Genomic DNA, 27,453 nt, shown 5'->3' with positions numbered 1-27,453 from the left:
AGAGAGTGTCTGAGAATGACAGAGACTGATAGAGAGTGTCAGAGAGTGTCAGAGAGTGTCAGAGAGTGTCAGAGATTGATTGAGATTGTCAGAGAGTGTCAGAGAGTGACCGAGAGTGATAGAGAGTGTCTGAGAGTGTCAGAGAGTGTCAGTGCGTGATTGAGAGTGTCTGAGAGTGTCAGAGAGTGATTGAGAGTGTCTGAGAGTGTCAGAGAGTTTCAGAGAGTGAAAGAGAGTGTCAGAAAGTGTCAGAGCTTGTCAGAGAGTGATAGAGAGACTCAGAGATTGTCAGAGAGTGATAGGGAGTGTCTGAGATGTCAGAGAGTGTCAGAGAGTTTCAGAGAGTGAAAGAGAGTGTCAGAGAGTATCAGAGCTTCTCAGATAGTGATAGACAGAGTCAGAGAGTGTCAGAGAGTGATAGGGAGTGTCTGAGAGTGTCAGAGAGTGTCAGAGTGTTTCAGAGAGTGAAAGAGAGTGTCAGAGAGTGTCAGAGAGTTTCAGAGCTTGTCAGAGAGTGATAGATAGAGTCAGAGAGTGTCAGAGAGGGATAGGGAGTGTCAGAGAATGTCAGAGAGTGATAGAGAGTGTCAGAGAGTGTCAGAGAGTGGTGGAGAGTTTCTGAGAGTGTCAGAGAGTGGTAGAGAGTGATAGAGAGTGTCTGAGAGTGTCAGAGAGAGACCGAGAGTGTCAGAGAGTGATAGAGAGTGATGAAGAGAGTCTGAGAGTGTCAGAGAGTGTCTGAGAGTGTCAGAGAGAGTCAACGAGTGCCTGAGAGTGATAGAGATTGTCTGAGAATGTCAGAGAGTGGTCGAGAGTGATAGAGAGTGTCTGAGAGTGTCAGAGAGTGTCAGAGAGTGATAGAGGGTGATAGAGAGAGTGAGAGATTGTCAGAGAGTGTCAGAGAGTGATAGAGAGTGTCTGAGAGCGTCAGAGAGTGATACTGTGTGTCAGAGAGTGATAGAGGTTGTATGAGTGTTTTAGAGAGTAATAGGGAGTGTCTGATAGTGTCAGAGAGTGATTGAGAGTGTCAGAGAGTGTCAGAGAGTGTCATAGAAAGTCAGTTTGTGACAGAAATTGTCAGAGAGTGATAGAGAGTGTCTGAGTGCGTCTGAGAGTGTCAGAGTGTGGCAGAGAGTGATAGAGAGATTGAGAGATTGTCAGAGAGTGTCGGAGAGTGATCGAGAGTGTCTGAGAGTGTCAGTGATTGTCAGAGAGTGATAGAGAGTGTCTGAGAGCGTCCGAGAGTGATACTGTGTGTCAGAGAGTGATAGAGAGTGTATGAGCGTTTCAGAAAGTAATAGGGAGTGTCTGATAGTGTCAGAGAGTGATTGAGAGTGATTGAGAGTGTCAGAGCTTGTCAGAGAGTGATAGAGAGAGTCAGAGAGTGTCAGAGAGTGATAGGGACTGTCTTAGAGTTTCAGAGAGTGATTCAGAGTGTCAGAGAGTGTCAGAGAGTGATAGAGAGTGTCTGAGAGTGTCAGAGAGTGTCAGAGAGTGATTGAGAGTGTCAGAGAGTGATTGAGAGTGATAGAGATTGTCTGAGAGTGTCAGAGAGTGATTGAGAGTGTCAGAGAGTGATTGAGAGTGTCAGAGAGTGTCTGAGTGTCTCAGAGAGTGATTGAGAGTGTCAGAGAGTGATTGAGAGTAATTGAGAATGTCTGAGAGTGTCTGAGAGTGTCAGAGAGTGATTGAGAGTGTCTGAGAGTGGCAGAGAGTGTCTGAGAGTGTCACAGAGTGATACAGATTGTCAGAGAGTGATAGAGAGTGTCAGAGAATGTCAGAGAGTGATAGAGAGTGTCAGAGAATGTCAGAGAGTGATTGAGAGTGTCTGACAGTGCCAGAGAGTGATATAGAGTGTCAGAGAGTGATGCAGCGTGTCAGAGAGTGATAGAGAGTGTCAGAGAGTGTCATAGAGAGATAGAGAGCATCGGAGAGTGTCAGAGTGTGTCAGAGAGTGATAGAGAGTGTCAGAGAGTGTCAGAGAGTGATATAGAGTGTCAGAGAATGTCAGAGAGTGTCAGAGAGTGTCAGAGAGTGAATTAGAGTGTCTGAGAGTGTCAGAGAGTGAGTGAGAGTGTCTGAGAGTGTCTGAGAGTGTCAGAGATTGATATAGAGTGTCAGAGAGTGATATAGAGTGTCAGAGAGTGATGAAGAGTGTCTGAGAGTGTCAGAGAGTGTCTGAGAGTGTCAGAGAGAGTCAACGAGTGCCTGAGAGTGATAGAAATTGTCTGAGAATGTCACAGAGTGGTAGAGAGTGATAGAGAGTGTCTGAGAGTGTCAGAGAGTGATAGAGAGTGATAGAGAGTGTCTGAGATTGTCAGAGAGTGTCAGAGAATGTCAGAGAGTGACAGGGAGTGTCAGAGAATGATAGAGTGTGTCTGAGTGCGTCTGAGATTGTCAGAGAGTGTCAGAGAGTGATAGAGAGAGTCAGAGAGTGTCAGAGAGTGTCAGAGAGTGATCGAGAGTGTCTGAGAGTGTCAGTGATTGTCATAGAGTGATCGAGAGTGTCTGAGAGTGTCAGTGATTGTCAGAGAGTGATAGAGATTGTCTGAGCGTTTCAGAGTGTGATAGGGAATGTCTGAGAGTGTCAGAGAGTGATTCAGAGTGTCAGAGAGTGTCAGAGAGTTATAGAGAGTGTCTGAGAGTGTCAGAGAGTGTCAGAGAGTGATTGAGATTGTCAGATAGTGATTGAGAGTGATAGAGAGTGTCTGAGAGTGTCTGAGTGTGTCAGAGAGTGTCAGAGAGTGATTGAGAGTAATTGAGAATGTCTGAGAGTGTCTGAGAGTGTCAGAGAGTGATTGAGAGTGTCTGAGAGTGTCAGAGAGTGTCAGAGAGTGATTCAGAGTAATTGAGAATGTCTGAGAGTGTCAGAGAGTGATTGAGAGTGTCAGAGAGTGATTGAGAGTGTCTGAGAGTGTCAGAGAGTGTCTGAGAGTGTCACAGAGTGATACAGAGTGTCAGAGAGTGATAGAGAGTGTCAGAGAATGTCAGAGAGTGATAGAGAGTGTCAGAGAGTGCCAGAGAGTGATATAGAGTGTCAGAGAGTGATGCAGAGTGTCACAGAGTGATAGAGAGTGTCAGAGAGTGTCATAGAGAGATAGAGAGCATCGGAGAGTGTCAGAGAGTGTCAGAGAGTGATAGAGAGTGTCAGAGAGTGATAGGGACTGTCTTAGAGTTTCAGAGAGTGATTCAGAGTGTCAGAGAGTGTCAGAGAGTGATAGAGAGTGTCTGAGAGTGTCAGAGAGTGTCAGAGAGTGATTGAGAGTGTCAGAGAGTGATTGAGAGTGATAGAGATTGTCTGAGAGTGTCAGAGAGTGATTGAGAGTGTCAGAGAGTGATTGAGAGTGTCAGAGAGTGTCTGAGTGTCTCAGAGAGTGATTGAGAGTGTCAGAGAGTGATTGAGAGTAATTGAGAATGTCTGAGAGTGTCTGAGAGTGTCAGAGAGTGATTGAGAGTGTCTGAGAGTGGCAGAGAGTGTCTGAGAGTGTCACAGAGTGATACAGATTGTCAGAGAGTGATAGAGAGTGTCAGAGAATGTCAGAGAGTGATAGAGAGTGTCAGAGAATGTCAGAGAGTGATTGAGAGTGTCTGACAGTGCCAGAGAGTGATATAGAGTGTCAGAGAGTGATGCAGCGTGTCAGAGAGTGATAGAGAGTGTCAGAGAGTGTCATAGAGAGATAGAGAGCATCGGAGAGTGTCAGAGTGTGTCAGAGAGTGATAGAGAGTGATTGAGAGTAATTGAGAATGTCTGAGAGTGTCTGAGAGTGTCAGAGAGTGATTGAGAGTGTCTGAGAGTGTCAGAGAGTGTCAGAGAGTGATTCAGAGTAATTGAGAATGTCTGAGAGTGTCAGAGAGTGATTGAGAGTGTCAGAGAGTGATTGAGAGTGTCTGAGAGTGTCAGAGAGTGTCTGAGAGTGTCACAGAGTGATACAGAGTGTCAGAGAGTGATAGAGAGTGTCAGAGAATGTCAGAGAGTGATAGAGAGTGTCAGAGAGTGCCAGAGAGTGATATAGAGTGTCAGAGAGTGATGCAGAGTGTCACAGAGTGATAGAGAGTGTCAGAGAGTGTCATAGAGAGATAGAGAGCATCGGAGAGTGTCAGAGAGTGTCAGAGAGTGATAGAGAGTGTCAGAGAGTGATAGGGACTGTCTTAGAGTTTCAGAGAGTGATTCAGAGTGTCAGAGAGTGTCAGAGAGTGATAGAGAGTGTCTGAGAGTGTCAGAGAGTGTCAGAGAGTGATTGAGAGTGTCAGAGAGTGATTGAGAGTGATAGAGATTGTCTGAGAGTGTCAGAGAGTGATTGAGAGTGTCAGAGAGTGATTGAGAGTGTCAGAGAGTGTCTGAGTGTCTCAGAGAGTGATTGAGAGTGTCAGAGAGTGATTGAGAGTAATTGAGAATGTCTGAGAGTGTCTGAGAGTGTCAGAGAGTGATTGAGAGTGTCTGAGAGTGGCAGAGAGTGTCTGAGAGTGTCACAGAGTGATACAGATTGTCAGAGAGTGATAGAGAGTGTCAGAGAATGTCAGAGAGTGATAGAGAGTGTCAGAGAATGTCAGAGAGTGATTGAGAGTGTCTGACAGTGCCAGAGAGTGATATAGAGTGTCAGAGAGTGATGCAGCGTGTCAGAGAGTGATAGAGAGTGTCAGAGAGTGTCATAGAGAGATAGAGAGCATCGGAGAGTGTCAGAGTGTGTCAGAGAGTGATAGAGAGTGTCAGAGAGTGTCAGAGAGTGATATAGAGTGTCAGAGAATGTCAGAGAGTGTCAGAGAGTGTCAGAGAGTGAATTAGAGTGTCTGAGAGTGTCAGAGAGTGAGTGAGAGTGTCTGAGAGTGTCTGAGAGTGTCAGAGATTGATATAGAGTGTCAGAGAGTGATATAGAGTGTCAGAGAGTGATGAAGAGTGTCTGAGAGTGTCAGAGAGTGTCTGAGAGTGTCAGAGAGAGTCAACGAGTGCCTGAGAGTGATAGAAATTGTCTGAGAATGTCACAGAGTGGTAGAGAGTGATAGAGAGTGTCTGAGAGTGTCAGAGAGTGATAGAGAGTGATAGAGAGTGTCTGAGATTGTCAGAGAGTGTCAGAGAATGTCAGAGAGTGACAGGGAGTGTCAGAGAATGATAGAGTGTGTCTGAGTGCGTCTGAGATTGTCAGAGAGTGTCAGAGAGTGATAGAGAGAGTCAGAGAGTGTCAGAGAGTGTCAGAGAGTGATCGAGAGTGTCTGAGAGTGTCAGTGATTGTCATAGAGTGATCGAGAGTGTCTGAGAGTGTCAGTGATTGTCAGAGAGTGATAGAGATTGTCTGAGCGTTTCAGAGTGTGATAGGGAATGTCTGAGAGTGTCAGAGAGTGATTCAGAGTGTCAGAGAGTGTCAGAGAGTTATAGAGAGTGTCTGAGAGTGTCAGAGAGTGTCAGAGAGTGATTGAGAGTGTCAGATAGTGATTGAGAGTGATAGAGAGTGTCTGAGAGTGTCTGAGTGTGTCAGAGAGTGTCAGAGAGTGATTGAGAGTAATTGAGAATGTCTGAGAGTGTCTGAGAGTGTCAGAGAGTGATTGAGAGTGTCTGAGAGTGTCAGAGAGTGTCAGAGAGTGATTCAGAGTAATTGAGAATGTCTGAGAGTGTCAGAGAGTGATTGAGAGTGTCAGAGAGTGATTGAGAGTGTCTGAGAGTGTCAGAGAGTGTCTGAGAGTGTCACAGAGTGATACAGAGTGTCAGAGAGTGATAGAGAGTGTCAGAGAATGTCAGAGAGTGATAGAGAGTGTCAGAGAGTGCCAGAGAGTGATATAGAGTGTCAGAGAGTGATGCAGAGTGTCACAGAGTGATAGAGAGTGTCAGAGAGTGTCATAGAGAGATAGAGAGCATCGGAGAGTGTCAGAGAGTGTCAGAGAGTGATAGAGAGTGTCAGAGAGTGTCAGAGAGTGATATGGAGTGTCAGAGAATGTCAGAGAGTGATTGAGAGTGTCTGAGAGTGTCAGAGAGTGTCTGAGAGTGTCACAGAGTGATACAGAGTGTCAGAGAGTATTAGAGAGTGTCAGAGAATGTCAGAGAGTGATAGAGAGTGTCAGAGAATGTCAGAGAGTGATTGAGAGTGTCTGAGAGTGCCAGAGATTGATATAGAGTGTCAGAGAGTGATGCAGAGTGTCAGAGAGTGATAGAGAGTGTCAGAGAGCGTCATAGAGAGATAGAGAGCATCGGAGAGTGTCAGAGAGTGATTGAGAATGTCTGAGAGTGTCTGAGAGTGTCAGAGAGTGTCAGCGAGTGTCAGAGAGTGATAGAGATTGTCAGAGAATGTCAGAGAGTGGTAGAGAGAGATAGAGTGTGTCAGAGAGTGACCGAGATTGATAGAGAGTGTCAGAAAGTTGCAGAGAGCGTCCGAGCTTGTCAGAGAGTGACAGAGAGAGTCAAGAGTGTCAGAGAGTGATAGGCAGTGTGTGAGAGTGTCAGAGAGTGATTGAGAGTGTCAGAGAGCGTCAGAGAGTGATAGAGAATGTCTGAGAGTGTCAGAGAGTGATTGAGAGTGTCAGAGAGTGTCAGAGAATGTCAGAGAGTGATAGCGAGTGTCTGAGAGTGTCAGAGAGTGATAGAGAGTGTCTGAGAGTGTCCAAGAGTGTCAGGGAGTGTCTGAGAGAGTCTGAGAGTGATGGAGAGTGTCTGAGTGTATCAGAGAGTGTCTGAGAGTGTCAGAGAATGTCAGCGAGTGTCTGAGAGTGATAGAGATTGTCAGAGAATGTCAGAGAGTTGTAGAGAGTGATAGAGAGTGTCTGAGAGTGCCAGAGAGTGATAGAGAGTTTCTGAGAGTGTCTGAGAGTGTCAGGGAGTGTCTGAGAGTGTCTGAGACTGTCTGAGAGTGATAGAGAGTGTCTGAGAATGTCACATAGTGTCAGCGAGTGTCTGAGAGTGATAGAGAGTGCCTGAGAGTATCAGAGAGTGTCCGAGAGTGTCAGAGAATGTCAGCGAGTGTCTGAGAGTGAAAGAGATTGTCAGAGAATGTCAGAGAGTGGCAGAGAGTGTCTGAGAGTGTCAGAGAGTGTCAGAGAGTGATTGAGAGTGTCTGAAAGTGTCAGAGAGTGTCAGAGAGTGATTGAGAGTGATTGAGAATGTCTGAGAATGTCTAAGAGTGTCTGAGACTGTCAGAGAAGGACAGAGAGTGATAGACAGTGTCAGAGAGTGATAGAGAGTGTCTGAGAGTGTCAGAGAGTGTCAGAGAGTGTCAGAGAATGTCAGAGAGTGTCAGAGAGAGTCAGAGAGTGTCAGAGAGTGATAGAGAGTGTCAGAGAGTGATTGACAGTGATAGAGAATGTCAGAGAAGTTCAGAGCGTGATCGAGAGTGTCAGAGAGTGATAGAGAGTGTCTGAGAGTGTCTGAGAGTGTCAGGGAGTGTCTGAGATTGTCAGAGAGTGTCAGTCAGTATAAGTGAGTGATAGAGAGTGTCAAAGTGTGTCAGAGAGTGTCTGAGAGTGTCAGAGAGTGTCAGAGAGTGTCTGAGAGTGCCAGAGAGTGTCAGAGAGTGTCAGAGAGTGATCGAGAGTATCTGAGAGTGTCAGCGAGTTTCTGAGAGCGATAGAGATTGTCAGAGAATGTCAGAGAGTGGTAGAGAGTGATAGAGAGTGTCTGAGAGTGTCAGAGAGTGATAGAGAGTGTCTGAGAGTGTCAGAGAGTGTCTGAGAGTGATAGAGATTGTCAGAGAATGTCAGAGAGAGACAGAGAGAGTCTGAGAGTGTCAGTGAGTGATACAGAGTGTCAGAGAGTGATAGAGAGTGTCAGAGAGTGTCAGAGAATGTCAGAGAGTGTCAGAGAGTGTCAGAGAGTGTCAGTGAGTGATTGAGAGTCATTGAGAATGTCTGAGAGTGTCTGAGAGTGTCAGAGAGTGATTGAGAGTGTCAGAGAATGATTGAGAGTGTCAGAGAGTGATATAGAGTGTCAGAGAGTGATGCAGAGTGTCAGAGAGTGTCATAGAGAGATAGAGAGCATCGGAGAGTGTCAGAGAGTGTCAGAGAGTGATAGAGAGTGTCAGAGATTGATTGAGAGTGTCTGAGAGTGTCAGAGAGAGATAGAGATGGTATAGAGTGTCTGAGAGTGATTGAGAGTGTCAAAGAGTGTCAGAGAGTGTCAGAGATTGATACAGAGTGTCTGAGAATGTCAGAGACTGATAGAGAGTGTCAGAGAGTGTCAGAGAGTGACCGAGAGTGATAGAGAGTGTCTGAGAGTGTCAGAGAGTGATTGAGATTGTCAGAGAGTGTCAGAGAGTGACCGAGAGTGATCGAGAGTGTCTGAGAGTGTCAGAGAGTGTCAGAGATTGATTGAGAGTATCAGAGTGTGTCAGAGAGTGTCAGCGAGTGATTGAGAGCCATTGAGAATGTCTGAGTGTGTCTGTGAGTGTCAGAGAGTGATTGAGAGTGTCAGAGAGTGATTGAGAGTGTCTGAGAGTGTCAGAGAGAGATAGAGAGAGATAGAGAGTGGTATAGAGTGTCTGAGAGTGATTGAGAGTGTCAAAGAGTGTCAGAGAGTGTCAGAGATTGATACAGAGTGTCTGAGAATGTCAGAGACTGATAGAGAGTGTCAGAGAGTGTCAGAGAGTGACCGAGAGTGATAGAGAGTGTCTGAGAGTGTCAGAGAGTGATTGAGATTGTCAGAGAGTGTCAGAGAGTGACCGAGAGTGATCGAGAGTGTCTGAGAGTGTCAGAGAGTGTCAGTGCGTGATTGAGAGTGTCTGAGAGTGTCAGAGAGTGATTGAGAATGTCTGAGAGTCTCAGAGAGTTTCAGAGAGTGAAAGAGAGTGTCAGAGCTTGTCAGAGAGTGATAGAGAGAGTCAGAGATTGTCAGAGCTTCTCAGATAGTGATAGACAGAGTCAGAGAGTGTCAGAGAGTGATAGGGAGTGTCTGAGAGTGTCAGAGAGTGTCAGTGTGTGGTGGAGAGTTTCTGAGATAGTCAGAGAGTGGTAGAGAGTGAAAGAGAGTGTCAGAGACTGTCAGAGCTTGTCAGAGAGTGATAGAGAGAGTCAGAGATAGTCAGAGAGTGATAGGGAGTGTCTGAGAGTGTCAGAGAGTGTCAGAGTGTTTCAGAGAGTGAAAGAGAGTGTCCGAGAGTGTCAGAGAGTTTCAGAGCTTGTCAGAGAGTGACAGAGACAGTCACAGAGTGTCAGAGAGGGATAGGGAGTGTCTGAGAGAGTCAGAGAGTGATAGAGAGTGTCAGAGAGTGTCAGAGAGTGGTGGAGAGTTTCTGAGAGTCTCAGAGAGTGGTAGAGAGTGATAGAGAGTGTCTGAGAGTGTCTGAGAGTGTCAGAGAGTGTCAGAGAGTGTCAGAGAGTGATGAAGAGTGTCTGAGAGTGTCAGAGAGTGTCTGAGAGTGTCAGAGAGAGTCAACGAGTGCCAGAGAGTGATAGAGATTGTCTGAGAATGTCAGAGAGTGGTCGAGAGTGATAGAGAGTGTCTGAGAGTGTCAGAGAGTGTCAGAGAGTGTCAGAGAGTGATAGAGAGTGATAGAGAGTGATAGAGAGTGTCTGAGAGTGTCAGAGAGTGTCTGAGAGTGTCAGAGAGAGTCAACGAGTGCCAGAGAGTGATAGAGATTGTCTGAGAATGTCAGAGAGTGGTCGAGAGTGATAGAGAGTGTCTGAGAGTGTCAGAGAGTGTCAGAGAGTGTCAGAGAGTGATAGAGAGTGATAGAGAGTGATAGATAGTGTCAGAGAGTTTCAGAGCTTGTCAGAGAGTGAGAGAGAGAGTCAGAGAGTGTCAGAGAGGGATAGGGAGTGTTTGAGAGTGTCAGAGAGTGACACAGAGTGTCACAGAGTGATAGAGAATGTCAGAGAGTGTCAGAGAATGTCAGAGAGTGTCAGAGAGTGTCAGAGAGTGTCAGTGAGAGATTGAGAGTCATTGAGAATGTCTGAGAGTGTCTGAGAGTGTCAGAGAGTGATTGAGAGTGTCAGAGAATGATTGAGAGTGTCAGAGAGTGATATAGAGTGTCAGAGAGTGATGCAGAGGTCAGAGAGTGTCATCGAGAGATAGAGAGCATCGGAGAGTGTCAGAGAGTGTCAGAGAGTGATAGAGAGTGTCAGAGATTGATTGAGAGTATCAGAGAGTGTCAGAGAGTGATAGAGAGTGTCTGAGAGTGTCAGAGTGTGTCAGAGATTGATTGAGAGTGTCAGAGAGTGTCAGAGAGTGATTGAGAGCCATTGAGAATGTCTGAGTGTGTCTGTGAGTGTCAGAGAGTGATTGAGAGTGTCAGAGAGTGATTGAGAGTGTCTGAGAGTGTCGGAGAGAGATAGAGAGTGGTATAGAGCGTCTGAGAGTGATGGAGAGTCTCCAAGAGCGTCAGAGAGTGTCAGAGATTGAAAGAGAGTGTCTGAGAATGTCAGAGACTGATAGAGAGTGTCAGAGAGTGTCAGAGAGTGTCAGAGAGTGTCAGAGATTGATTGAGATTGTCAGAGAGTGTCAGAGAGTGACCGAGAGTGATAGAGAGTGACTGAGAGTGTCAGAGAGCGTCAGTGCGTGATTGAGAGTGTCTGAGAGTGTCAGAGAGTGATTGAGAGTGTCTGAGAGTGTCAGAGAGTTTCAGAGAGTGAAAGAGAGTGTCAGAAAGTGTCAGAGCTTGTCAGAGAGTGATAGAGAGAGTCAGAGATTGTCAGAGAGTGATAGGGAGTGGCTGAGATGTCAGAGAGTGTCAGAGAGTTTCAGAGAGTGAAAGAGAGTGTCAGAGAGTATCAGAGCTTCTCAGATAGTGATAGACAGAGTCAGAGAGTGTCAGAGAGTGATAGGGAGTGTCTGAGAGTGTCAGAGAGTGTCAGAGTGTTTCAGAGAGTGAAAGAGAGTGTCAGAGAGTGTCAGAGAGTTTCAGAGCTTGTCAGAGAGTGATAGATAGAGTCAGAGAGTGTCAGAGAGGGATAGGGAGTGTCAGAGAATGTCAGAGAGTGATAGAGAGTGTCAGAGAGTGTCAGAGAGTGGTGGAGAGTTTCTGAGAGTGTCAGAGTGTGGTAGAGAGTGATAGAGAGTGTCTGGGAGTGTCAGAGAGTGATAGAGAGTGATAGAGAGTGTCTGAGAGTGTCAGAGAGAGACCGAGAGTGTCAGAGAGTGATAGAGAGTGATGAAGAGTGTCTGAGAGTGTCAGAGAGTGTCTGAGAGTGTCAGAGAGAGTCAACGAGTGCCTGAGAGTGATAGAGATTGTCTGAGAATGTCAGAGAGTGGTCGAGAGTGATAGAGAGTGTCTGAGAGTGTCAGAGAGTGTCAGAGAGTGATAGAGGGTGATAGAGAGAGTGAGAGATTGTCAGAGAGTGTCAGGGAGTGATAGAGAGTGTCTGAGAGCGTCAGAGAGTGATACTGTGTGTCAGAGAGTGATAGAGAGTGTATGAGTGTTTTAGAGAGTAATAGGGAGTGTCTGATAGTGTCAGAGAGTGATTGAGAGTGTCAGAGAGTGTCAGAGAGTGTCATAGAAAGTCAGTTTGTGACAGAAATTGTCAGAGAGTGATAGAGAGTGTCTGAGTGCGTCTGAGAGTGTCAGAGTGTGGCAGAGAGTGATAGAGAGATTGAGAGATTGTCAGAGAGTGTCAGAGAGTGATCGAGAGTGTCTGAGAGTGTCAGTGATTGTCAGAGAGTGATAGAGAGTGTCTGAGAGCGTCCGAGAGTGATACTGTGTGTCAGAGAGTGATAGAGAGTGTATGAGCGTTTCAGAAAGTAATAGGGAGTGTCTGATAGTGTCAGAGAGTGATTGAGAGTGATTGAGAGTGTCAGAGCTTGTCAGAGAGTGATAGAGAGAGTCAGAGAGTGTCAGAGAGTGATAGGGAGTGTCTTAGAGTTTCAGAGAGTGATTCAGAGTGTCAGAGAGTGTCAGAGAGTGATAGAGAGTGTCTGAGAGTGTCAGAGAGTGTCAGAGAGTGATTGAGAGTGTCAGAGAGTGATTGAGAGTGATAGAGATTGTCTGAGAGTGTCAGAGAGTGATTGAGAGTGTCAGAGAGTGATTGAGAGTGTCAGAGAGTGTCTGAGTGTCTCAGAGAGTGATTGAGAGTGTCAGAGAATGTCTGAGAGTGTCTGAGAGTGTCAGAGAGTGATTGAGAGTGTCTGAGAGTGGCAGAGAGTGTCTGAGAGTGTCACAGAGTGATACAGATTGTCAGAGAGTGATAGAGAGTGTCAGAGAATGTCAGAGAGTGATAGAGAGTGTCAGAGAATGTCAGAGAGTGATTGAGAGTGTCTGACAGTGCCAGAGAGTGATATAGAGTGTCAGAGAGTGATGCAGCGTGTCAGAGAGTGATAGAGAGTTTCAGAGAGTGTCATAGAGAGATAGAGAGCATCGGAGAGTGTCAGAGTGTGTCAGAGAGTGATAGAGAGTGTCAGAGAGTGATATAGAGTGTCAGAGAATGTCAGAGAGTGTCAGAGAGTGTCAGAGAGTGAATTAGAGTGTCTGAGAGTGTCAGAGAGTGATTGAGAGTGTCTGAGAGTGTCTGAGAGTGTCAGAGATTGATATAGAGTGTCAGAGAGTGATATAGAGTGTCAGAGAGTGATGAAGAGTGTCTGAGAGTGTCAGAGAGTGTCTGAGAGTGTCAGAGAGAGTCAACGAGTGCCTGAGAGTGATAGAAATTGTCTGAGAATGTCACAGAGTGGTAGAGAGTGATAGAGAGTGTCTGAGAGTGTCAGAGAGTGATAGAGAGTGATAGAGAGTGTCTGAGATTGTCAGAGAGTGTCAGAGAATGTCAGAGAGTGACAGGGAGTGTCAGAGAATGATAGAGAGTGTCTGAGTGCGTCTGAGAGTGTCAGAGAGTGTCAGAGAGTGATAGAGAGAGTCAGAGAGTGTCAGAGAGTGTCAGAGAGTGATCGAGAGTGTCTGAGAGTGTCAGTGATTGTCATAGAGTGATCGAGAGTGTCTGAGAGTGTCAGTGATTGTCAGAGAGTGATAGAGATTGTCTGAGCGTTTCAGAGTGTGATAGGGAATGTCTGAGAGTGTCAGAGTGTGTCAGAGAGTGTCAGAGAGTGATTGAGAGTAATTGAGAATGTCTGAGAGTGTCTGAGAGTGTCAGAGAGTGATTGAGAGTGTCTGAGAGTGTCAGAGAGTGTCTGAGAGTGTCACAGAGTGATACAGAGTGTCAGAGAGTGATAGAGAGTGTCAGAGAATGTCAGAGAGTGATAGAGAGTGTCAGAGAATGTCAGAGAGTGATCGAGAGTGTCTGAGAGTGCCAGAGAGTGATATAGAGTGTCAGAGAGTGATGCAGAGTGTCACAGAGTGATAGAGAGTGTCAGAGAGTGTCATAGAGAGATAGAGAGCATCGGAGAGTGTCAGAGAGTGTCAGAGAGTGATAGAGAGTGTCAGAGAGTGTCAGAGAGTGATATGGAGTGTCAGAGAATGTCAGAGAGTGATTGAGAGTGTCTGAGAGTGTCAGAGAGTGTCTGAGAGTGTCACAGAGTGATACAGAGTGTCAGAGAGTATTAGAGAGTGTCAGAGAATGTCAGAGAGTGATAGAGAGTGTCAGAGAATGTCAGAGAGTGATTGAGAGTGTCTGAGAGTGCCAGAGAGTGATATAGAGTGTCAGAGAGTGATGCAGAGTGTCAGAGAGTGATAGAGAGTGTCAGAGAGTGTCATAGAGAGATAGAGAGCATCGGAGAGTGTCAGAGAGTGATTGAGAATGTCTGAGAGTGTCTGAGAGTGTCAGAGAGTGTCAGCGAGTGTCAGAGAGTGATAGAGATTGTCAGAGAATGTCAGAGAGTGGTAGAGAGAGATAGAGTGTGTCAGAGAGTGACCGAGATTGATAGAGAGTGTCAGAAAGTTGCAGAGAGCGTCCGAGCTTGTCAGAGAGTGACAGAGAGAGTCAAGAGTGTCAGAGAGTGATAGGCAGTGTGTGAGAGTGTCAGAGAGTGATTGAGAGTGTCAGAGAGCGTCAGAGAGTGATAGAGAATGTCTGAGAGTGTCAGAGAGTGATTGAGAGTGTCAGAGAGTGTCAGAGAATGTCAGAGAGTGATAGCGAGTGTCTGAGAGTGTCAGAGAGTGATAGAGAGTGTCTGAGAGTGTCCAAGAGTGTCAGGGAGTGTCTGAGAGAGTCTGAGAGTGATGGAGAGTGTCTGAGTGTATCAGAGAGTGTCTGAGAGTGTCAGAGAATGTCAGCGAGTGTCTGAGAGTGATAGAGATTGTCAGAGAATGTCAGAGAGTTGTAGAGAGTGATAGAGAGTGTCTGAGAGTGCCAGAGAGTGATAGAGAGTTTCTGAGAGTGTCTGAGAGTGTCAGGGAGTGTCTGAGAGTGTCTGAGACTGTCTGAGAGTGATAGAGAGTGTCTGAGAATGTCACATAGTGTCAGCGAGTGTCTGAGAGTGATAGAGAGTGCCTGAGAGTATCAGAGAGTGTCCGAGAGTGTCAGAGAATGTCAGCGAGTGTCTGAGAGTGAAAGAGATTGTCAGAGAATGTCAGAGAGTGGCAGAGAGTGTCTGAGAGTGTCAGAGAGTGTCAGAGAGTGATTGAGAGTGTCTGAAAGTGTCAGAGAGTGTCAGAGAGTGATTGAGAGTGATTGAGAATGTCTGAGAATGTCTAAGAGTGTCTGAGACTGTCAGAGAAGGACAGAGAGTGATAGACAGTGTCAGAGAGTGATAGAGAGTGTCTGAGAGTGTCAGAGAGTGTCAGAGAGTGTCAGAGAATGTCAGAGAGTGTCAGAGAGAGTCAGAGAGTGTCAGAGAGTGATAGAGAGTGTCAGAGAGTGATTGACAGTGATAGAGAATGTCAGAGAAGTTCAGAGCGTGATCGAGAGTGTCAGAGAGTGATAGAGAGTGTCTGAGAGTGTCTGAGAGTGTCAGGGAGTGTCTGAGATTGTCAGAGAGTGTCAGTCAGTATAAGTGAGCGATAGAGAGTGTCAAAGTGTGTCAGAGAGTGTCTGAGAGTGTCAGAGAGTGTCAGAGAGTGTCTGAGAGTGCCAGAGAGTGTCAGAGAGTGTCAGAGAGTGATCGAGAGTATCTGAGAGTGTCAGCGAGTTTCTGAGAGCGATAGAGATTGTCAGAGAATGTCAGAGAGTGGTAGAGAGTGATAGAGAGTGTCTGAGAGTGTCAGAGAGTGATAGAGAGTGTCTGAGAGTGTCAGAGAGTGTCTGAGAGTGATAGAGATTGTCAGAGAATGTCAGAGAGAGACAGAGAGAGTCTGAGAGTGTCAGAGAGTGATACAGAGTGTCAGAGAGTGCTAGAGAGTGTCAGAGAGTGTCAGAGAATGTCAGAGAGTGTCAGAGAGTGTCAGAGAGTGTCAGTGAGTGATTGAGAGTCATTGAGAATGTCTGAGAGTGTCTGAGAGTGTCAGAGAGTGATTGAGAGTGTCAGAGAATGATTGAGAGTGTCAGAGAGTGATATAGAGTGTCAGAGAGTGATGCAGAGTGTCAGAGAGTGTCATAGAGAGATAGAGAGCATCGGAGAGTGTCAGAGAGTGTCAGAGAGTGATAGAGAGTGTCAGAGATTGATTGAGAGTGTCTGAGAGTGTCAGAGAGAGATAGAGATGGTATAGAGTGTCTGAGAGTGATTGAGAGTGTCAAAGAGTGTCAGAGAGTGTCAGAGATTGATACAGAGTGTCTGAGAATGTCAGAGACTGATAGAGAGTGTCAGAGAGTGTCAGAGAGTGACCGAGAGTGATAGAGAGTGTCTGAGAGTGTCAGAGAGTGATTGAGATTGTCAGAGAGTGTCAGAGAGTGACCGAGAGTGATCAAGAGTGTCTGAGAGTGTCAGAGAGTGTCAGAGATTGATTGAGAGTATCAGAGTGTGTCAGAGAGTGTCAGCGAGTGATTGAGAGCCATTGAGAATGTCTGAGTGTGTCTGTGAGTGTCAGAGAGTGATTGAGAGTGTCAGAGAGTGATTGAGAGTGTCTGAGAGTGTCAGAGAGAGATAGAGAGTGGTATAAAGTGTCTGAGAGTGATTGAGAGTGTCAAAGAGTGTCAGAGAGTGTCAGAGATTGATACAGAGTGTCTGAGAATGTCAGAGAGTGATTGAGATTGTCAGAGAGTGTCAGTACGTGATTGAGAGTGTCTGAGAGTGTCAGAGAGTGATTGAGAGTGTCTGAGAGTCTCAGAGAGTTTCAGAGAGTGAAAGAGAGTGTCAGAGAGTGTCAGAGCTTGTCAGAGAGTGATAAAGAGAGTCAGAGATTGTCAGAGATTCTCAGATAGTGATAGACAGAGTCAGAGAGTGTCAGAGAGTGATAGGGAGTGTCTGAGAGTGTCAGAGAGTGTCAGTGTGTGGTGGAGAGTTTCTGAGATTGTCAGAGAGTGGTAGAGAGTGAAAGAGAGTGTCAGAGAGTGTCAGAGCTTGTCAGAGAGTGATAGAGAGAGTCAGAGATTGTCAGAGAGTGATAGGGAGTGTCTGAGAGTGTCAGAGAGTGTCAGAGTGTTTCAGAGAGTGAAAGAGAGTGTCCGAGAGTGTCAGAGAGTTTCAGAGCTTGTCAGAGAGTGATAAAGACAGTCACAGAGTGTCAGAGAGGGATAGGGAGTGTCTGAGAGAGTCAGAGAGAGATAGAGAGTGTCAGAGAGTGTCAGAGAGTGGTGGAGAGTTTCTGAGAGTCTCAGAGAGTGGTAGAGAGTGATGGAGAGTGTCTGAGAGTGTCAGAGAGTGTCAGAGAGTGTCAGAGAGTGATGAAGAGTGTCTGAGAGTGTCAGAGAGTGTCTGAGAGTGTCAGAGAGAGTCAACGAGTGCCAGAGAGTGATAGAGATTGTCTGAGAATGTCAGAGAGTGGTCGAGAGTGATAGAGAGTGTCTGAGAGTGTCAGAGAGTGTCAGAGAGTGTCAGAGAGTGATAGAGAGTGATAGATAGTGTCAGAGAGTTTCAGAGCTTGTCAGAGAGTGAGAGAGAGAGTCAGAAGAGAGTGTCAGAGAGGGATATGGAGTGTCTGAGAGTGTCAGAGAGTGATAGAGAGTGTCAGAGAGTGGTGGAGAGTTTCTGAGAGTGTCAGAGAGTGGTAGAGAGTGATAGAGAGTGTCTGAGAGTGTCAGAGAGTGTCAGAGAGTGATAGAGAGTGATAGAGATTGTCTGAGAGTGTCAGAGTGTGACCAAGAGTGTCAGAGAGTGTCAGAGAGTGATCAAGAGTGTCTGAGAGTATCAGTGATTGTCAGAGAGTGATAGAGAGTGTCTGAGAGCGTCAGAGAGTGATACTGTGTGTCAGAGAGTGATAGAGAGTGTATGAGCGTTTCAGAGATTAATAGGGAGTGTCTGATAGTGTCAGAGAGTGATTGAGAGTGTCAGAGAGTGTCAGAGCTTGTCAGAGAGTGAACGAGAGTGTCAGAGAGTTTCAGAGAGAGATGAAGAGTGTCAGAGAGTGTCAGAGAGTGTCTGAGAGTGTCAGAGAGAGTCAACGAGTGCCTGAGAGTGATAGAAATTGTCTGAGAATGTCACAGAGTGGTAGAGAGTGATAGAGAGTGTCTCAGAGTGTCAGAGAGTGATAGAGAGTGATAGAGAGTGATAGAGAGCGTCTGAGAGTGTCAGAGTGTGTCAGAGAGTGACAGAGAGTGTCAGAGAATGATAGAGAGTGTCAGAGAGTGTCAGAGTTTGATCGAGAGTGTCTGAGAGTGTCAGTGATTGTCAGAGAGTGATTGAGAGTGTCTGAGAGCGTCAGAGAGTGATACTGTGTGTCAGAGAGTGATAGAGAGTGTCTGAGCGTTTCAGAGTGTGATAGGGAGTGGCTGAGAGTGTCAGAGAGTGATTCAGAGTGTCAGAGAGTGTCAGAGAGTTATAGAGAGTGTCTGAGAGTGTCAGAGAGTGTCAGAGAGTGATTGAGAGTTTCAGATAGTGATTGAGAGTGATAGAGAGTGTCTGAGAATGTCTGAGAATGTCTGAGATTGTCTGAGAGTGTCAGAGAGTGATTGAGAGTGTCTGAGAGTGTCAGAGAGTGATTGAGAGTGTCAGAGAGTGATTGAGAGTAATTGAGAATGTCTGAGAGTGTCTGAGAGTGTCAGAGAGTGATTGAGAGTGTCTGAGAGTGTCAGAGAGTGTCTGAGAGTGTCACAGAGTGATACAGAGTGTCAGAGAGTGATAGAGAGTGTCAGAGAATGTCAGAGAGTGATAGAGAGTGTCAGAGAATGTCAGAGAGTGATTGAGAGTTTCTGAGAGTGCCAGAGAGTGATATAGAGTGTCAGAGAGTGATGCAGAGTGTCATAGAGAGATAGAGAGCATCGGAGAGTGTCAGAGAGTGTCAGAGAGTGATAGAGAGTGTCAGAGAGTGTCAGAGAGTGATATGGAGTGTCAGAGAATGTCAGAGAGTGTCAGAGAGTGTCAGAGAGTGAATTAGAGTGTCTGAGAGTGTCAGAGAGTGACTGAGAGTGTCTGAGAGTGTCTGAGAGTGTCTGAGAGTGTCAGAGATTGATACAGAGTGTTAGAGAGTGATATAGTGCGTCAGAGAGTGATAGAGAGTGTCAGAGAGTGTCAGAGAGTGATAGAGAGTGTCAGAGAGTGTCAGAGAGTGATATGGAGTGTCAGAGAATGTCAGAGAGTGATTGAGAGTGTCTGAGAGTGTCAGAGAGTGTCTGAGAGTGTCACAGAGTGATACAGAGTGTAGGAGAGTATTAGAGAGTGTCAGAGAATGTCAGAGAGTGATAGAGAGTGTCAGAGAATTTCAGAGAGTGATTGAGAGTGTCTGAGAGTGCCAGAGAGTGATATAGAGTGTCAGAGAGTGATGCAGAGTGTCAGAGAGTGATAGAGAGTGTCAGAGAGTGTCATAGAGAGATAGAGAGCATCGGAGAGTGTCAGAGAGTGTCAGAGAGTGATAGAGAGTGTCAGAGAGTGTCAGAGAGTGATATGGAGTGTCATAGAATGTCAGAGAGTGTCAGAGAGTGTCAGAGAGTGTCAGAGAGTGTCAGAGAGTGAATTAGAGTGTCTGAGAGTGTCAGAGAGTGATTGAGAGTGTCTGTGAGTGTCTGAGAGTGTCAGAGATTGATATAGAGTGTCAGAGAGTGATATAGTGCGTCAGAGAGTGATAGCGAGTGTCGGATAGACATGGAGTGTGTCGGAGAGTGTCAGAGAGAATCAGACAGTGTCAGAGAGTGTCAGAGAGTGTCAGAGAGTGACAGAGAGTGTCTGAGAGTGTCAGAGAGTGTCAGAGAGAGATAAAGAGTGTCTGAGAGTGTCAGAGAGTGATACAGAGTGTCAGAGAGTGATAGAGAGTGTCAGAGAGTGTCAGAGAGTGATAGAGAGTGTCAGAGAATGTCAGAGAGTGTCACAGAATGTCAAAGAGTGTCAGAGAGTGATAGAGAGTGTCTGAGAGTGTCAGAGTGTCAGAGAGTTTCAGAGAGTGAAAGAGAGTGTCAGAGAGTGTCAGAGAGTGTCAGAGTGTGATATAGAGTGTCAGAGAATGTCAGAGAGTGTCAGAGAGTGATATAGAGTGTCAGAAAATGTCAGAGAGTGTCAGAGAGTGTCAGAGAGTTTCAGAGAGTGAAAGAGAGTGTCAGAGAGTGTCAGAGCTTGTCAGAGAGTGATAGAGAGCGTCAGAGATTGTCAGAGAGTGATAGGGAGTGTCTGAGAGTGTCAGAGAGTTTCAGAGAGTGAAAGAGAGTGTCAGAAAGTGTCTGAGAGTATCAGAGCTTCTCAGATAGTGATGGACAGAGTCAGAGAGTGTCAGAGAGCGTTAGGGAGTGTCAGAGTGTTTCAGAGAGTGAAAGAGTGTGTCAGAGAGTATCAGAGAGTTTCAGAGCTTGTCAGAGAGTGATTGAGAGTGTCAGAGAGCGTCAGAGAGTGATAGAGAATGTCTGAGAGTGTCAGAGAGTGATTGAGAGTGTCAGAGAGTGTCAGAGAATGTCAGAGAGTGAAAGCGAGTGTCTGAGAGTGTCAGAGAGTGATAGAGAGTGTCTGAGAGTGTCCAAGAGTGTCAGGGAGTGTCTGAGAGAGTCTGAGAGTGATAGAGAGTGTCTGAGTGTATCAGAGAGTGTCTGAGAGTGTCAGAGAATGTCAGCGAGTGTCAGTGAGTGATAGAGATTGTCAGAGAATATCAGAGAGTGGTAGAGAGTGATAGAGAGTGTCTGAGAGTGTCAGAGAGTGATAGAGAGTGTCTGAGAGTGTCGGAGAGTGTCAGGGAGTGTCTGAGAGTGTCTGAGACTGTCTGAGAGTGATAGAGAGTGTCTGAGAGTGTCTGAGAGTGTCAGATAGTGTCAGCGAGTGTCTGAGAGTGATAGAGAGTGCTTGAGAGTATCAGAGAGTGTCTGAGAGTGTCAGAGAATGTCAGCGAGTGTCTGAAAGTGAAAGAGATTGTCAGAGAATGTCAGAGAGCGGTAGAGAGTGTCTGAGAGTGTCAGAGAGTGTCAGAGAGTGATTGAGAGTGTCAGAGAGTGTCAGAGAGTGATTGAGAGTGATTGAGAATGTCTGAGAGTGTCTGAGAGTGTCAGAGAAGGTCAGAGAGTGATAGAGAGTGTCAGAGAGTGATAGAGAGTGTCTGAGAGTGTCAGAGAGTGTCAGAGAATGCCAGAGCATGTCAGAGAGTGTCAGAGAGTGATAGAGAGTGTCAGAGAGTGATTGAGAGTGATAAAGAGTGTCAGAGAAGGTCAGAGAGTGATAGAGAGTTTCAGAGAGTGAAAGAGAGTGCCTGAGAGTGTCAGGGAGAGTCTGAGAGTGTCAGAGAGTGTCAGTGAGTATAAGTGAGTGATAGAGAGTGTCAAAGTGTGTCAGAGTGTGTCTGAGAGTGTCAGAGAGTGTCAGAGAGTGTCTGAGAGTGCCACAGAGTGTCAGAGAGTGTCAGAGATTGTCTGAGAGTGTCTGAGAGTGTCGCAGGGTAATAGAGAGTGAGAGAGAATGTCAGAGAGTGATAGAGAGTGTCTGAGAGTGTCAGAGAGAGATCGAGAGTGTCTGAGAGTGTCAGCGAGTTTCTGAGAGCGATAGAGATTGTCAGAGAATGTCAGAGAGTGGTAGAGAGTGATAGAGAGTGTCTGAGTGTGTCAGAGAGTGTCTGAGAGTGATAGAGATTGTCAGAGAATGTCAGAGAGAGACAGAGAGAGTCTGAGAGTGTCAGAGAGTGATACAGAGTGTCAGAGAGTGCTAGAGAGTGTCAGAGAGTGTCAGAGAGTGTCAGAGAATGTCAGAGAGTGTCAGAGAGTGTCAGTGAGTGATTGAGAGTGTCAGAGAGTGATTGAGAGTCTCAGAGAGTGATATATAGTGTCAGAGAGTGATGCAGAGTGTCAGAGAGTGTCATAGAGAGATAGAGAGCATCGGAGAGTGTCAGAGAGTGTCAGAGAGTGATAGAGAGTGTCAGAGATTGATTGTGAGTATCAGAGAGTGTCAGAGAGTGATAGAGAGTGTCTGAGAGTGTCAGAGATTGTCAGAGATTGATTGAGAGTATCAGAGAGTGTCAGAGAGTGTCAGAGAGTGATTGAGAGCCATTGAGAATGTCTGAGTTTGTCTGTGAGTGTCAGAGAGTGATTGAGAGTGTCAGAGAGTGATTGAGAGTGTCTGAGAGTGTCAGAGAGAGATAGAGAGTGGTATAGAGTGTCTGAGAGTGATTGAGAGTGTCTAAGAGTGTCAGAGAGTGTCAGAGATTGATAGAGAGTGTCTGAGAAAGTCAGAAACTGATAGAGAGTGTCAGAGAGTGTCAGAGAGTGACCGAGAGTGATAGAGAGTGTCTGAGAGTGTCAGAGAGTGTCAGAGAGTGATTGAGATTGTCAGAGAGTGTCAGAGAGTGACCGAGAGTGATAGAGAGTGTCTGAGAGTGTCAGAGAGTGTCAGAGAGTGATTGAGAGTGTCAGAGAGTGTCAGAGGGTCATAGAGAGTGGTATAGAGTGTCTGAGAGTGATTGAGAGTGTCTAAGAGTGTCAGAGAGTGTCAGAGATTGATAGAGAGTGTCAGAGCTTGTCAGAGAGTGATAGAGAGATTCAGAGAGTGTCAGAGAGTGATAGGGAGTGTCTGAGAGTGTCAGAGAGTGATTGAGAGTGTCTGAGAGTGTCAGAGAGTGAGAGAGAGTGGTTTAAGTGTCTGAGAGTGATTGAGAGTGTCTAAGATTGTCAGAGAGTGTCAGAGATTGATAGAGAGTGTCAGAGCTTGTCAGAGAGTGATAGAGAGATTCAGAGAGTGTCAGAGAGTGATTGAGAGTGTCTGAGAGTGTCAGAGAGTGATTGAGAGTGTCTGAGAGTGTCAGAGAGTGATAGAGAGTGGTTTAAGTGTCTGAGAGTGATTGAGAGTGTCTGAGAGTGTCAGAGAGTGATTGAGAGTGTCAGAGAGTTTCAGAGAGTGAAAGAGAGTGTCACAGAGTGTCAGAGCTTGTCAGAGAGTGATAGAGAGAGTCAGAGATCGTCAGAGAGTGATAGGGAGTGTCTGAGAGTGTCAGAGAGTGTCAGAGAGTTTCAGAGAGTGAAAGAGAGTGTCTGAGAGTATCAGAGCTTCTCAGATAGTGATAGACAGAGTCAGAGAGTGTCAGAGAGTGATAGGGAGTGTCAGAGAGTGTCAGAGTGTGGTGGAGAGTTTCTGAGAGTGTCAGAGAGTGGTAGAGAGTGAAAGAGAGTGTCAGAGAGTGTCAGAGCTTGTCAGAGAGTGATAGAGAGAGTCAGAGATTGTCAGAGAGTGATAGGGAGTGTCTGACAGTGTCAGAGAGTGTCAGAGAGTATCAGAGCTTCTCAGATAGTGATAGACAGAGTCAGAGAGTGTCAGAGAGTGTTAGGGAGTGTCTGAGAGTGTCAGAGAGTGTCAGAGTGTTTCAGAGAGTGAAAGAGTGTGTCAGAGAGTGTCAGAGAGTTTCAGAGCTTGTCAGAGAGTGATTGAGAGTGTCAGACAGCGTCAGAGAGTGATAGAGAATGTCTGAGAGTGTCAGAGAGTGATTGAGAGTGTCAGAGAGTGTCAGAGAATGTCAGAGAGTGAAAGCGAGTGTCTGAGAGTGTCAGAGAGTGATAGAGAGTGTCTGAGAGTGTCCAAGAGTGTCAGGGAGTGTCTGAGAGAGTCTGAGAGTGATAGAGAGTGTCTGAGTGTATCAGAGAGTGTCTGAGAGTGTAAGAGAATGTCAGCGAGTGTCAGTGAGTGATAGAGATTGTCAGAGAATATCAGAGAATGGTGGAGAGTGAATGAGAGTGTCTGAGAGTGTCAGAGAGTGATAGAGAGTGTCTGAGAGTGTCTGAGAGTGTCAGGGAGTGTCTGAGAGTGTCTGAGACTGTCTGAGAGTGATAGAGAGTGTCTGAGAGTGTCAGATTGTGTCAGCGAGTGTCTGAGAGTGATAGAGTGTGCTTGAGAGTATCAGAGAGTGTCTGAGAGTGTCAGAGAATGTCAGCGAGTGTCTGAAAGTGAAAGAGATTGTCAGAGAATGTCAGAGAGTGGTAGAGAGTGTCTGAGAGTGTCAGAGAGTGTCAGAGAGTGATTGAGAGTGTCAGAGAGTGTCAGAGAGTGATTGAGAGTGATTGAGAATGTCTGAGAGTGTCTGAGAGTGTCAGAGAGTGTCAGAGAGTGATTGAGAGTGTCTGAGAGTGATAGAGAGTGTCAGAGAAGGTCAGAGAGTGATAGAGAGTGTCAGAGTGTGATAGAGAGTGTCTGAGAGTTTCAGAGAGTGTCAGAGAATGCTAGAGAGTCTCAGAGAGTGTCAGAGAGTGATAGAGAGTGTCAGAGAGTGATTGAGAGTGATAAAGAGTGTCAGAGAAGGTCAGAGAGTGATAGAGAGTTTCAGAGAGTGATAGAGAGTGTCTGAGAGTGTCAGGGAGAGTCTGAGAGTGTCAGAGAGTGTCAGTGAGTATAAGTGAGTGATAGAGAGTGTCAAAGTGTGTCAGAGAGTGTCTGAGAGTGTCAGAGAGTGTCAGAGAGTTTCTGAGAGTGCCAGAGAGTGTCAGAGAGTTTCAGAGATTGTCTGAGAGTGTCTGAGAGTGTCGCAGGGTAATAGAGAGTGAGAGAGAATGTCAGAGAGTGATAGAGAGTGTCTGAGAGTGTCAGAGAGAGATCGAGAGTGTCTGAGAGTGTCAGCGAGTTTCTGAGAGCGATAGAGATTGTCAGAGAATGTCAGAGAGTGGTAGAGAGTGATAGAGAGTGTCTCAGTGTGTCAGAGAGTGTCTGAGAGTGATAGAGATTGTCAGAGAATGTCAGAGAGATTCAGAGAGTGTCAGAGAGTGATAGGGAGTGTCTGAGAGTTTCAGAGAGTGATTGAGAGTGTCTGAGAGTGTCAGAGAGTTTCAGAGAGTGAAAGAGAGTGTCAGAGACTGTCAGAGCTTGTCAGAGAGTGATAGTGAGAGTCAGAGATTGTCAGAGAGTGATAGGGAGTGTCTGAGAGTGTCAGAGAGTGTCAGAGTGTTTCAGAGAGTGAAATAGCGTGTCAGAGAGTATCAGAGCTTCTCAGATAGTGATAGACAGAGTCAGAGAGTGTCAGAGACTGATAGGGAGTGTCTGAGAGTGTCAGAGAGTGTCAGAGTGTTTCAGAGAGTGAAAGAGAGTGTCAGAGAGTGTCAGAGAGTTTCAGAGCTTGTCAGAGAGTGATAGAGAGAGTCAGAGAGAGTCAGAGAGTGATAGGGAGTGTCTGAGAGTGTCAGAGAGTGTCAGTGGGTATAAGTGAGTGATAGAGAGTGTCAAAGTGTGTCAGAGAGTGTCTGAGAGTGTCAGGGAGTGTCGGAGAGTGTCTGAGAGAGCCAGAGAGTGTCAGAGAGTGTCAGAGATTGTCTGAGAGTGTCTGAGAGTGTTGCAGGGTAATATAGAGTGAGAGAGTATGTCAGAGAGTGATAGAGAGTGATAGAGAGTGTCTGAGAGTGTCAGACAGTGATCGAGAGTGTCTGAGAGTGTCAGCGAGTTTCTGAGAGCGATAGAGATTGTCAGAGAATGTCAGAGAGAGACAGAGAGAGTCTGAGAGTGTCAGAGAGTGATACAGAGTGTCAGAGAGTGATAGAGAGTGTCAGAGAGTGTCAGAGAATGTCAGAGAGTGTCAGAGAGTGTCAGAGAGTGTCAGTGAGTGATTGAGAGTCATTGAGAATGCCTGAGAGTGTCTGAGAGTGTCAGAGAGTGATTGAGAGTGTCAGAGAGTGATTGAGAGTGTCAGAGAGTGATATAGAGTGTCAGAGAGTGATGCAGAGTGTCAGAGAGTGTCATAGAGAGATAGAGAGCATCGGAGAGTGTCAAAGAGTGTCAGAGAGTGATAGAGAGTGTCAGAGATTGATTGAGAGTATCAGAGAGTGTCAGAGAGTGATAGAGAGTGTCTGAGAGTGTCAGAGAGTGTCAGAGATTGATTGAGAGTATCAGAGAGTGTCAGAGAGTGTCAGAGAGTGATTGAGAGCCATTGAGAATGTCTGAGTTTGTCTGTGAGTGTCAGAGAGTGATTGAGAGTGTCAGAGAGTGATTGAGAGTGTCTGAGAGTGTCAGAGAGCGATAGAGAGTGGTATAGAGTGTCTGAGAGTGATTGAGAGAGTCTAAGAGTGTCAGAGAGTATCAGAGATTGATAGAGAGTGTCTGAGAATGTCAGAGACTGATAGAGAGTGTCAGAGAGTGTCAGAGAGTGACCGAGAGTGATAGAGAGTGTCTGAGAGTGTCAGAGAGTGTCAGAGAAGGTCAGAGAGTGATAGAGAGTGTCAGAGAGTGATAGAGAGTGTCTGAGAGTGATAGAGAGTGTCTGAGAGTGTCAGAGAGTGTCAGAGAGTGTCAGAGAAGGTCAGAGAGTGATAGAGAGTGTCAGAGAGTGATAGAGAGTGTCAGAGAATGTCAGAGAGAGTCAGAGAGTGTCAGAGAGTGTCAGAGAGTGATAGAGAGTGTCAGAGAGTGATTGAGAGTGATAGAGAGTGTCAGAGAAGGTCAGAGAGTGATAGAGAGTGTCTGACAGTGTCTGAGAGTGTCAGGGAGTGTCTGAGAGTGTCAGAGAGTGTCAGTCAGTATAAGTGAGTGATAGAGAGTGTCAAAGTGTGTCAGAGAGTGTCTGAGAGTGTCAGAGAGTGTCAGAGAGTGTCTGAGAGTGTCGCAGGGTTATGCAGAGTGAGAGAGAATGTCAGAGAGTGATAGAGAGTGTCTGAGAGTGTCAGAGAGTGATCGAGAGTGTCTGAGAGTGTCAGCGAGTTTCTGAGAGCGATAGAGATTGTCAGAGAATGTCAGAGAGTGGTAGAGAGTGATAGAGAGTGTCTGAGAGTGTCAGAGTGTGATAGAGAGTGTCTGAGAGTGTCAGAGATTGTCTGAGAGTGATAGAGATTGTCAGAGAATGTCAGAGAGAGACAGAGAGAGTCTGAGAGTGTCAGAGAGTGACACAGAGTGTCAGAGAGTGATAGAGAGTGTCAGAGAGTGTCAGAGAATGTCAGAGAGTGTCAGAGAGTGTCAGAGAGTGTCAGTGAGAGATTGAGAGTCATTGAGAATGTCTGAGAGTGTCTGAGAGTGTCAGTGAGTGATTGAGAGTGTCAGAGAATGATTGAGCGTGTCAGAGAGTGATATAGAGTGTCAGAGAGTGATGCAGAGGTCAGAGAGTGTCATCGAGAGATAGAGAGCATCGGAGAGTGTCAGAGAGTGTCAGAGAGTGATAGAGAGTGTCAGAGATTGATTGAGAGTATCAGTGAGTGTCAGAGAGCGATAGAGAGTGTCTGAGAGTGTCAGAGATTGATTGAGAGTGTCAGAGAGTGTCAGAGAGTGTCAGAGAGTGATTGAGAGCCATTGAGAATGTCTGAGTGTGTCTGTGAGTGTCAGAGAGTGATTGAGAGTGTCAGAGAGTGATTGAGAGTGTCTGAGAGTGTCAGAGAGAGATAGAGAGTGGTATAGAGCGTCTGAGAGTGATTGAGAGTCTCTAGGAGCGTCAGAGAGTGTCAGAGATTGAAAGAGAGTGTCTGAGAATGTCAGAGACTGATAGCGAGTGTCAGAGAGTGTCAGAGAGTGACCGAGAGTGATAGAGAGTGTCTGAGAGTGTCAGAGAGTGTCAGTGCGTGATTGAGAGTGTCTGAGAGTGTCAGAGAGTGATTGAGAGTGTCTGAGAGTGTCAGAGAGTTTCAGAGAGTGAAAGAGAGTGTCAGAGAGTGTCAGAGCTTGTCAGAGAGTGATAGAGAGAGTCAGAGATTGTCAGAGAGTGATAGGGAGTGTCTGAGATGTCATAGAGTGTCAGAGAGTTTCAGAGAGTGAAAGAGAGTGTCAGACAGTATCAGAGCTTCTCAGATAGTGATAGACAGAGTCAGAGAGTGTCAGAGAGTGATAGGGAGTGTCTGAGAGTGTCAGAGAGTGTCAGAGTGTTTCAGAGAGTGAAAGAGAGTGTCACAGAGTGTCAGAGAGTTTCACAGCTTGTCAGAGAGTGATAGATAGAGTCAGAGAGTGTCAGAGAGGGATAGGGAGTGTCAGAGAATGTCAGAGAGTGATAGAGAGTGTCAGAGAGTGTCAGAGAGTGGTGGAGAGTTTCGGAGAGTGTCAGAGAGTGGTAGAGAGTGATAGAGAGTGTCTGAGAGTGTCAGAGAGTGATAGAGAGTGATAGAGAGTGTCTGAGAGTGTCAGAGAGAGACCGAGAGTGTCAGAGAGTGATAGAGAGTGATGAAGAGTGTCTGAGAGTGTCAGAGAGTGTCTGAGAGTGTCAGAGAGAGTCAACGAGTGCCTGAGAGTGATAGAGATTGTCTGAGAATGTCAGAGAGTGGTCGAGAGTGATAGAGAGTGTCTGA

Source organism: Heterodontus francisci, chromosome 25 (genome assembly GCF_036365525.1).
Source record: "Heterodontus francisci isolate sHetFra1 chromosome 25, sHetFra1.hap1, whole genome shotgun sequence".
Taxonomy (NCBI): Eukaryota; Metazoa; Chordata; class Chondrichthyes; order Heterodontiformes; family Heterodontidae; genus Heterodontus; species Heterodontus francisci.
This window is presented reverse-complemented; position numbering follows the sequence as displayed.